We start from the raw sequence: 11,537 nt of genomic DNA on the forward strand, positions 1-11,537 counted from the left end.
CAACAGCTTTATATGTTGGTGCTTGATGTACATGAATCAAAATCCCATTGCTTGGCAACGGAGAATTTCCAACATTTAAGTGTTGGTACATATATAGTGTGAATAATAATATTATATATATATATATATTGCTAGCAATTAAATTAATGCTCCATGTAAAGGCGATAATTATATATTTCAAGTGAATGAAAAACAAGACAATATACTCACGAGAGGAACAAATCATAATATATCAGATCAAAACTGTTGGATTACAATAGTGGATATTACAGGAGGAACATCATCCAAATGTGATGCATAATCTAACAATTTTCTTGACAGCAAAACTTAAACTAAAAATATCAATCTTAACTGAGGAACAACATCCGACAGGAACGTCATCCCTACAACATAACTAAAACTAAATGCATATGTCATCATAATCATCATGAATCGGATCATTGACATCATCGTTGCAGTATAATCGCCACGCTCCCATATACTCATCCATTTATCTTTTGAGTCTACAACCAAGAAAACAAAAATGAACTATTAACACACAATACCTTGACATGATGCAAGTAGTAATATAGGCAAATATTAGTCATGTACAAAGGTTGAAGGCCATGCAATCTTTTCTTTTTATGCAACATTGCAGTTTTTGCGACTTCATACCAAATTTTCAGTTTGCACTAGTGCCATATTGACATGCACTGCCCAAAATTCATTTCTAATTTCAGGACCATCAAGTTTAAATTTAGGATCAGAACTTACCATTGTATCTAGAGCTACACCCTGATATGATTTTTCGGGCTCTTCAAGAATACTTCAGTTCCTGCCTGTTAGAAAAATTAAAAGTTGCCATATGAGAAGACAGAAACAAAACAGGGGGACATATGAAATGAATTTGACCACAACAGATAGCTTATTGGCATCCATCCAACTCAGGGAACCACTTCGAGCACTCTTACAGCATGCATTAGCACCTTATGTTGTTTTTGTGGTCTGGACAACAGACTGATAGCAAAGAAGAAGTAATAAACAACTAAAACAAGCCATTATAGTCTGAACAAAAAAATTATGTGATCATGAAAGGATACCGCTTGTTTGCAACAGAAGTTTTTTCTCCTAACATGCACTAACATTCTTGTTTTTAACAACATTCTGATAGCAAGACGACCAGTATATACATAACCATTGGAGCAACATATTTTGAACATATTGTATATGGTAATGGAAATATACCTTATGTGCAGCAGAATATATTTCCCTTCGTCGTGCACTGAAATTCTTGTCCATTACATATCTGCTGCAACATGACAATGAGCAAAAGTTTAAATAAATTATGTAAAAGACAATATTCTGTGGCCCTACTCGACCTTATGACAGTCATCCCCACAGATGTGAAGACGATTAATTCAGATTTCAGCTCAAACAATCATATTTTGAAGTAATTTCTGCCCCTAAAATCAACAAAAAAAAGTCTGACCACATTTATTCCTTATCAAATCAAAATAGCAACTCATTCAATACTGAGTAGGTACTAGGAATACATCAAGCTATTCCTATTTCATAGTGAAAACGATGAACTAAGACATGAAACCGTTACTCTGAAATGTAAATTTGCAAGGGGTCCATTATTTTGTTCATCGGGTGTATAAGAAAAACAACAAGTAACAAAATGAAACTCCATATAGCAGCTCTTTTGATGACCCCATGCTTTTTAGTTCTTTTCTATGCTGGGAACATTACTATGAATAAAATGCAGTTATCTTTCAATACTAGTAGTTTAACTGTTGATCTATTTCAATTTCTTAGGGAAGATGAACTTGTACTTGTGTGGTATGATTCTTAACTTGGTGTTTGTAGGGGGGAACACATGATCAGGTATAACACTATCCACGGATAGTAAGAGGATCATAAGCTCAAGGACGCCCAAGTTCATTCCCTTTGGTGTTAAGGAGGTTTCGTTCATGCACAAACATTATAGCTAGGCTGATGAGATGTTATTTTCAAGTTGGAACTATGAGGAGATCCCATGGGCCAAGGCTGAGTGTGTTGTAGAGTATACATGTGTTTTCACTATCGTGCACATGGTTGCTCACTAACATTTATTTTCAGAACAAGTGTGTGGTTTTTTAGACTGGACTTGTAGTTGTGCTGCTACAGATCATGTTCTGATATTCATTATAAAATTAACATTTTATTAGGGCCCCACTAGTCGACAAGATACTTACTGCAATTTTTCCATAGGTACGACCAAGATAACACTTCTTCTAGTCACTCCATCATTCATTTTTTACAAATGACACCCCAGCCAGAATATAGTATGATAGCAATAAGAAAATAACAAGGTCACAAACGTCTGCACACACACGAAGAAAGAAAGAAACTGTGCTAGGTGTTCAACCACAAAATGTTAGGCAAGAACTAACCCAACTGTACTACCCAACTAGAATAGGATAGTCCGAATTGGAGTACCATAAGGAAAGTCTACAAAGAGATTGAACTCACCAAGGTAGTAATGGTGCAGAACTACATTGAAATATTGCACGCGTCCACACCTGAAACCTTAACAGTTACTAGATTTAAGCCACCTCTTATGTTCAGTAAACCTACGAACACCAAAACAAACAAGCGTCAGGGCACTATAATGAATAAAACCTAAAAGGATAATATCAATCAAGTAGGGAAGGTGTAACCTTATAGAAGAAGAATCAGAAACAACCCCCTCTATCTGAAGGCTCCCAATATTCTAAACTAGTAACAGAGGACAGCTATCAAACACTTGGTGTGCACTATCAAATTCACACAAGAGAAGAGTAATTAGAAAGCATAGAAGGGACAGATCTGAACCAAGCGGGGAGGAGGCAAAATCCTCAAGTCGTACTAGTATTTACCTTGTGTGTCTATGAATCAGGGGTGGGGACTAATCTGCTTTCCGTCCCAGTTGGTGAACAAGACATGCCCCTTGTGCCCTCGACCTCAATGAATCGTCGGGGTGAGCTACGAGGTTCAGGAGGGAGGGCAGGCCATGATCGATCTCCTCAAGGTAGGGATCCTACGAGACGAGGAAGGGGACTGTGTTGATATGGGGGACGGGAGGGGGAGGTTTCCGATTTTGATGGCGCAGTTACCTCATCGTGATGCCTGATTTTGGTATGTGTTCTTGATTCATATGTCTGGTGGGGCCATGGTAATAAGAGCGCGTACTTATATTTTCTATTCACCAAAATTAGTCGCTACTGTGGGAGAGAATGGAGGGAAAGGAAAATTTTGATGCCAAATCAGAAAAGAATACAAGTAGTAAAAATTTCAAGCGAAACAATTTATAAATTTTGTTATTATCAGATCTAGCCCTTGACACACACATGTACATATATTTGTGCCAAACACAATGTGCTTCTTCTATGTTTGTAAAAACTCAATGCAAGATGGGTGAAGTAATATTGATTTTTGTTGCTCAAACCGGGCCTAATAGGACGTGACCTGCCGCTCACGGCATTTTTGCTCAACTTCCTCCATCGTCGCATGCAGGGCACCATCAACCGCGGACACCACCCCGTCCCACCGCCCTTCCCTTGCCCTTGTTGGTGATGAGGGCAGCGGCGCGCAGCCACTAGCCCAAGATGATCATGACTAGTTAGTCGTCGGGGCGGCATCGGTGCCACGCGGACATCTTCACGATGGTCTTCAACTGGTAGATGGTATAGGCCTCCACCAGTGCGGCGTTTGCAAGGACCTAGTATGGCGCAACGTTGATGTGCATTGCGCCACGTCATGAAACTCGGCCGCCGTTAGAGCATTGCGGCAACATTCTCCCACGGCCGCGTCTGAGCTACGGCACGAGGTGCCCATGTGCGTTCGTGAGCTCCAGGTATGGATCCAGCTTCACAGCGACCGGGCATCGATAGGGCGACAATCAGTGATGACGCGGGGAAGGCAGTGGCGAGGGCGGCGCGAATTGCGGTCACGGAGGGAGCTCGAACTCTCACTAAAACTCCTCGTCCATTGTGGCAGTGTAGGCAAGGAGGGGTGACTGCTGCTACTCTTGGTCATCCAAGGAGAGCACGACCTCCTTCTTTGATGACATAGAGGAGAACGATGGGACAAAAGACCACACACGGCGGTGCCACGATCTGAAGGAAGATCTTCCGCCGGCGCCGAGAACAATCCGACAGAGCCTGACTAGCCTATCTTGCCGGTCTAGGATAGGATCGGATTGGAGCCTATGGTTGTGGGGAGAGGAGCGAAGATGAGATAAAGATGGGGTTGCTCGACGCTGGATCCCTACTTAATTAGCCCGGGCAGGCGGATTGTTCCGACCGACATCAAGGCCGTCGAGTCGTGTCCATTCTGGGGTGGCTGGCCGACATCGATATGCGGGAGCAGTTCCTAGAGCGGTTCATGCAGGAGAGTGTTTTGTTGGAACTGCGTACATTAGCACGAGTCTAGACGCCCGCAAACTTCCCCCAGGTTTGGTTCCAGTTCAAGGGAATTCTGGTTCGCAGACTTAACTGTATATGTGTGTTTTAATACCTGTAATATATTATAATAAAAAGGTATAAAATCATTCTTATTTTTTGTCATACCTTATTATTTTTGACCTCGTAATATTTCCCTACCGCTAAAAAATATGCCTACAATTCATAGTCTAATGCTGCTTAATTTTACTTTTTATTTCAATTTACGCCTACTACAAAAAAATCTATTTATGCCTGGGGTATGAAATTTGTCGTAGAGCAGTTCATGCGGAAGAGTGTTCTGGCGGGACTGCGTACATTAGCACGGGTCCGGACACCCACAAGCATCCCCCAACTTTGATTCCAATTCGAGGGGATTTTGACTTGCAGACTTAATCGTCTATGTGCGTTTTAATACCTTTAATATATTATATTAAAAAAATCATTCTTATTTTCTGTCATGCCTCATAGTCCAATGATGTTTAATTTTGTCTTCTATTTCAATTTATGCCTGCTATGAAAATAAATAAATGCCTGCGATATGAAATTTTGTCCGAAGACAACCATGCAGAAGTTCGAACTTGGCCCTACTAGAATGGACACAAGGAAATCACCAACAAGATAGACTAGTGTTTACGTATGCTTATGGCTACAACATTTATTTATTTCTTGTTTTTTAGGGGAACTTGTTGGATCGAAGGGAGAAAAGAACTCAGCCCTACAGCAACGTCTTCAACTTGCCTTTCTCTTGAAGCCCATCTCTTATCCCGGGTGGACCTGCGGGTAAGCTGTTACTGGGCTTATTTTTCATCCAATCCCATTTCTTATTTATTCTCGCTCAACTTGCCTTTCTTGCCTCCTGTTTTTCTTCTCTTGGATGTGTTGTGCTTCTGATTGAAGGAAAAACAGGCCAATGGTTAACACGATTTTGAAAAGTTCATAGAATTCCAAAAAAATTCACAATTTTCTAAACAAATTATGAAATTAAAAAAAGCTCATTGATTTAAAATAATGTTCATGAATTTTAAAAAAGTTCACGGATTTGGAAAAAGTTAGCAGAAATAAAAAAATCATATATTTGATAAAATTTTATAAATTTGACAAATATGAAAATTTTCATCAATTTTAAAAAATCTCATCGATTTCAAAAAAATTACATTGAATTTGTAAAAAAAGTCCATCGAATTTGGGAAAAAGTTCATCAATTTTCAAGAAAATGTCTCAAATTTGAAATGAGTTCATAATTTTGAAAAAAAAAGTTCATCAATTTAGAAGGAAATCTCAATATTGAAAAAAGTTCATCAATGTTAAAAAAATCATGCATTTTGAAAAAAATAGAAATAGAAAAAAACAAAAGAAAAAACAAACGAAAGTGGTCCAGAAAAAACACGGCCTGGGAAGCTTCCCAAAACCTGGGGCTTCCCCGAACTAAAGAAAAAATAAAATGGGAAAATGAAGTTAGTAGGCACAAGCATTTAGATGTCCTAGTGGTTACTGGGTTTGTCTTTGAAAGAAGATGTCTAGAGTTCAATCCCACTGCCACTCATAATTTTTTGCTGTTTAAGCAGATATTTTTGTCACCACATTCATTATGTGTGTTGGCGTGTCTAATTTATATTTTTAATTATGTAAATTTGCAGCCTTATAAATTACATAATATAGAACACATACATGGCAACATATAAGATCTGTTGCAATCTATGTATGACATTATGGTCATGAGATGTAAGTCTACAACGCATATGCTGCAACGCTTATATGCATATCTCTTGTGAATTTTGCAACCTGTAGTCAAAATGTTGTAGAATATATGTTGCTTTATAGGGGGTATCCTTGTAGTGAATATGGCCTAATATTTAAAAAAATGATTTGGTCCAATTTGGAAACAAATATATGGTAGGTCCTTCACAAAAAAACTCATTTCGGGCATTCAAAAAATGGAAAATGAATTTTCCGTACAAAGAAAATGAAAACTCCCTTAGGAAACATTGTTTGGAATTCCAAGATGCACCCTTGTGCACAATATGAGATCATTTGAACAAACTATGCCATGAATGTGGCCATAAGATTGATCATTTGGCTTGGAAGCCATGAATCTTCACATATGATAGCTCATTTCTGAGAACACTTTTTAAAAATAATTGCCGTATTATAAGTTTATTATTTTTCCTGGAAACTTGGTCACATATAATGACACAATGCGAAGGTTTTCCAATTTTGGATTTTTTTGAATTTTTTATGCCCGTTTCGAAATGCAATCAAAATGGCGGGTTTGACCGTTCCAAGCTACTGGTTGAATCTTGGAAAACTTTTGATGTTTCTCTAATTAAATAGATACTTATGTACCTATAAATGATTTTTTGAAAAAATAAAGAGCAAACTATGAGGACGCTGCAGTTCAAATTTGACCCGCTTCTTACTGAATGAGCGGAAATTTGTCTTTTTCATGAGAGGTGGATCAAAATTTTTGACACCCAATCATTTGGTCAACTGTGCATTAAATATGTCCTAGTATTTTAGAAAATTGATTTGGTACAATGTTGCAACAAATATATGGTAGGTACTTCACAAAAAAAGTCATTTTGGGCACTCGAAAAATGATTAAAAATAGCTAGAAAGATCATAAATGCATAGAAATTGGTCCTTATCCATAAAATGTGGTCTAACTCTGGTGAAAATTTGTGTGGTGCCATTTTGCAAAATATTTTTGATAGCTACTTCACAAAATCCCTCTATTTTTAGTACTTCGATACTTTTTTGAATCACTGGTTTTTTGAACCAATCAGGACTCTTCCCACGGATCGATGACATGGCGCCCATCCATCCATCCATCTCTCCATCCCACATCCATCCATCCATCCATCTATCCAGAAAAAAGAAAATAAAATGAAAAAGAGATACCCCCCACCCGCAGCCAAACCCTAGGTCAGATCCCATCGACTCCCCCCCCATCGCACCCCTCCTCTCCTCGCAGCCGCCGCCACCTCCTCGCCGACTCCCCCCATAACACAATGAGAAGGTTTTCTATTTTCTTTTTGAATTTCTCAGGTCATAAAATAGCTGACATGATTTTAACACATTATTTTTAGGCAACTATGACCAATTTAGATGGTCATAGCATCATACTGCATTCTAATTGGTCCGTAGACGTTTCACGCGGATCGTGTATCATACACCATCGGATGCTCGTGGATCCAACGGCTGTCCTCAACCCTTCCACACCAACCCCGAAACCCTAGATGGTCATTTTCCATCCACCCCCCGCCTCCTTTCTTTCCCACATCCATCCATCTCATCGCTGTCTCGCCCGACGGAGAGAGAGAGAGCTGCCTCCTCCCTTCCAGATCGCCGGTGGCACCTCCCTCCGGCGGAGCTGGCCGCCGTCCATGGTCTCCTGCACGCCCTACTCCTCTCACCCCTCCCCTTCCCCCACCCAACCAAACCGCACGCCCATGGCCACATCCCTTCTCGATCTCATCGGGAACGAGGCCACCTGCAACCACCGGCCTCCATCGATCCAACCATCCATCCATGCCAGTAGTAGCACTCCCACCGCCCGTGCTCCTTCCCCAGCAACGCACCCCGACGCCTCCTCGTCCCCACACAACCCGCGAGGCACCGACCTCCTCTTCTTCGCGCCTCCCGAGCAGCGACCAGGAGCCCGAGCTCCATCTTCTACGCCCGCGTCCGAGCAAGAGGAGCTCGCTGCTCGAGCATGTACAAGACCCATGGCGCCCTCCCGAGCTCCTCCCGTGCGTGCCTCCACTCGTTCTCATCGCCCTCCGTCTTCATCGCAGCACCACAGGACCAACAGCTCCACCACGCGTGCCCGCCGGCGGCAAGAGTCCCAGGCCAGTGAGCCAAGCCTCTCCCTTGCCTTCTCCTTTTCCCATGCTCCCTTTCTTCTCTTCCCTCGCTAACCTCCTGCTCTCTCTGTCCTTTTCTCGTTATGACAGCCAACACCATGGATGGAGTCTGTCCAAGATCTCGCCGCTCGGACCCGCTTCCTCTGACCACCCAAGCCTCTGACCAGCCTCGTCGCGTGGACCTTCTCCCCCACCTAGCAGATCCGGCCTCTCCTGCCCGTTGACCGCGCCGCCGGAGCCCTGCATCGCCCCTCACTGGTTCTTACTTTGATGCCCACCTCTGTAACATTTTTCACTCGCTCTACTTGTTTTGATGTGGAGATGTGAGGAGTTCGTAGTTTCTTTGTGTGCTTGGCCAATGGGGTTGTTTTTGGCTCTGTTTGGTCTGTGCTGGATAATAGTCTGAAGCATGAAGGCGATAGGAACCATGTGTGTGTGTGTGTGTGTGTGCGCGTGTGTGTGTGTGTAGAACCTTGAGGTTGCAGGCTCTCCTGGCTAAATGAATGGATTCTAGTGGTTAACTGGCAAACTGAAACATTCGTGAATTTAGTCGCGAAATTGGCAGGCAGACTGATGTCTTTGCTGTAAAGATTGATTTACTGTAAACTACTTTGTTTATCTTATTTCGACAGTTTCTGAACTTCATATTAATTGAGGCTTTAAACCAAGAATTTGTTTCTGTATCTTTTAAGTCCTTAGAACTCCTAAGAAAATTAAATGAAGTTTTCTGGCGTGCCTTGCAATAGCTAGAAACAATCGAGTCATGTTGATGTTGTCAGGCTTGGTAGATTCAGTTTGGCATGGATTCGTATCAAGTTTAGATTCTGAGATAGGTTTGTTTCTGGGATTTTGCTGCTGGTGCTGTACAGATGATGCTGCCCTTTTTTGCCTCTAGAGTCGGTAAACACTCTGTAAACAACTGACAAGAACAACAGATGTTCACGCTGTCAGCGTGTCGGCTTGGAGATTCGACCTGTGATATTACTAATGCCCATCCTCTGTCCGTCTGCAGCCATGATATTCCCCTCCCTCATGCAACTGGAGCACGGGATGAGCGACTCTGACGACTGGAGGCAGAGGGCGGCGTGCTCGGAGAGGTACAGGAGGAGAGACGAGCCGGAGGACAGCAAGAGGCCCGTCTCCGAGATCGACACCGAGATAGAGGAGGAGTGCAGGATCTGCATGGAGCTCAACAGCAGGGTCGTGCTGCGCAACTGCAGCCACGACATGTGCATCAAGTGCTACCATCAATGGTGAGCAAGAACAAGAACCTGCCCCCCTCACATTATCATTTGTTTTTCGATTTTTCTGCCATGTTTAGTTCAGTTCAGTTCACTTCAACTAGAGCAAACATGTTTGGTCCTCGGTTTAATGCGAGCTTCAGAGGTGTCCAAGACAATTCATTCTGGTGTTCTTAATAAGTGCTTTAGATGGCAATATTACTCATGTTATGATGTCCAATGGCCTGGCAGATGCATTGCGCTGTCCGTGATAGCATCTATTTGTGTAATAGGATATGCTCATCCATGTTGCTGCACCATTTTTGCTTAATTTCTTACCATTATATGACAATTAAAAATTCAGAATGGAATTGGGATGGACGAGTCTTACTGATACACCCCTTGGTCAATATTTGTCTTTGGGAGCCATGACAATGCTAATGTTCTGTTCTTTTCAGCCTGCCTATGTACAATTTCTTCTTGATATGCTTCACTTTTAAACGGTATAGTACATGGTAAAATGGAATCGGGATGGTTATGTCCTGGTTGTCATGAGAATATGTTATTGCTGCTTTTGTTATTTATCGCCTTTCCTATGTACAGTTTATCCCTGGTATGCTTCCCTGTTACTATTATATCATCATTGTGCTCTTTTTCATTTCAGAAGTCAGCCTCCGGCCATGGCGGATCTGCAGACGCCGCTGGTGCGACCAAAGAGGAAGAAGGTTATGGTGGACTACCTGCTACGGTTTGCTTAGCTCGTGCAGATGGGAGACGGATGCCCGCACAGATCCGGTGTCTCCGACCTCAGCATCCACAAGGAGGTGCGACGACAATTACATACCCAACCATGGGGCAGCAGCAATCCATGGTTGAGCCTCCCTCTACCTCTCTCACGTTCCCTGATTTTGCTGCTGCTCTAGATTCACTTTCATGCTTGACTGAATCTAGTGCTATTGCTGTCAATCCCTAGTCCCTAGTTCCACTGCTCTGAATTCACTTACATGCTTGACTAAATTCACTTGGCATAGAAATCGATGACTGATAGAGGCTTCCCGGAATGCCCTGAATGCATAGAAATCTTCTTCAGTTTTGTACATGGCACGCATGTTGCTGATAACTAATCCGCTTTTGCTAGTTCTACTGTGACTCATGTACGCATGTTGGTTGGAAATTTCCATGATTATACATATATTTTTGTTACATTATACATTAATGTATTATGTTGTTATTTGTGCGCGCGATGATTTCAGCCTGTTTTTTCCCTTTCCTCCTTGATTGATCTATTAATGTAATGTTATGTTTTTGTAGGAAGGCAAGTTGTCACATCTGGAGCACATCAGAGGGAGCAATGAAGTTTGTACTACTTGGTTCTTACCATTAGGACAGTACCAGATGTGCTAATACGAGCTGAACAATGCTATGTAGTAGTAAGTTAAGGCAAATTGTGTAGATAATGTATTCCTGTGTAATTAAATGTTGTATTCCCTGTGTACATGCTGCTTTAAATGACATGAAGATTATGAAAATTGTGTACATGCTACTACATATGGGTTGAATATGGTAGAAAATAGTACTGGGCTTGAATAGGCCATGGCCCAAACTAAGTTGGTTTGGAGCTGTTTATTTAATGGAAAAAACTCGTTAGAGAAGGGTGAAAATAATAAGAACTTGACTATTAAAAGGCCACGACCCATAATATAAAAAAGGCTGAATTGTGAATATAAAAAGGCCAGATTGTTGGGCCTGGCCCATGAAGCCGATCAAAAATTGACAGAAAAATATATAAAAGGCTGAATTGTTGGGCCTGGCCCGTGTAAAACGCCCAATCGTACCGGGCTGAATCTTATCAACAACCATCTCAATTGGTCGCAATTTTGCCACGTCAGATTGCCACGTCGGATCCGACGTGGCCTAGGCAGACAGCCAGTGACCAAAACAAAAGGTCATGGGTTCAACGACCTTCTGTTTTGGTCGTAAACGTCTATGACCTTCTCACAGAGAAGGTC

At 41.9% G+C, this 11,537-nt stretch overlaps 2 long non-coding RNA genes across 4 annotated transcripts; one reads left to right on the top strand and one right to left on the bottom strand.

Annotated features, from left to right (window-relative positions):
- Nucleotides 1-217: 217 nt before the first annotated feature.
- On the bottom strand, nt 218-3,146 carry LOC125541647 (uncharacterized). The gene is made up of 6 exons (XR_015615121.1): nt 2,880-3,146; nt 2,682-2,777; nt 2,494-2,594; nt 1,225-1,285; nt 754-818; nt 218-503 (listed from the first exon to the last, which is right to left on the bottom strand). It is a non-coding gene; the product is annotated as an uncharacterized LOC125541647 (long non-coding RNA).
- Nucleotides 3,147-7,705: 4,559 nt separating this feature from the next.
- On the top strand, nt 7,706-11,064 carry LOC125537568 (uncharacterized). 3 transcript variants are annotated; one of them, XR_007295983.2, is made up of 5 exons: nt 7,706-8,297; nt 8,399-8,566; nt 9,321-9,561; nt 10,193-10,399; nt 10,840-11,064. It is a non-coding gene; the product is annotated as an uncharacterized LOC125537568 (long non-coding RNA). The 3 variants fall into 3 exon arrangements; XR_015616712.1 differs by having other exon boundaries at nt 7,706-8,293; XR_007295982.2 differs by having other exon boundaries at nt 7,707-8,566.
- The last annotated feature ends 473 nt before the right edge of the window (nt 11,065-11,537 follow it).

Source organism: Triticum urartu, chromosome 2A, assembly GCF_056163025.1.
Source record: "Triticum urartu cultivar PI428250 chromosome 2A, HENAU_Tu73, whole genome shotgun sequence".
In the NCBI taxonomy this organism is placed as follows: domain Eukaryota; kingdom Viridiplantae; phylum Streptophyta; class Magnoliopsida; order Poales; family Poaceae; genus Triticum; species Triticum urartu.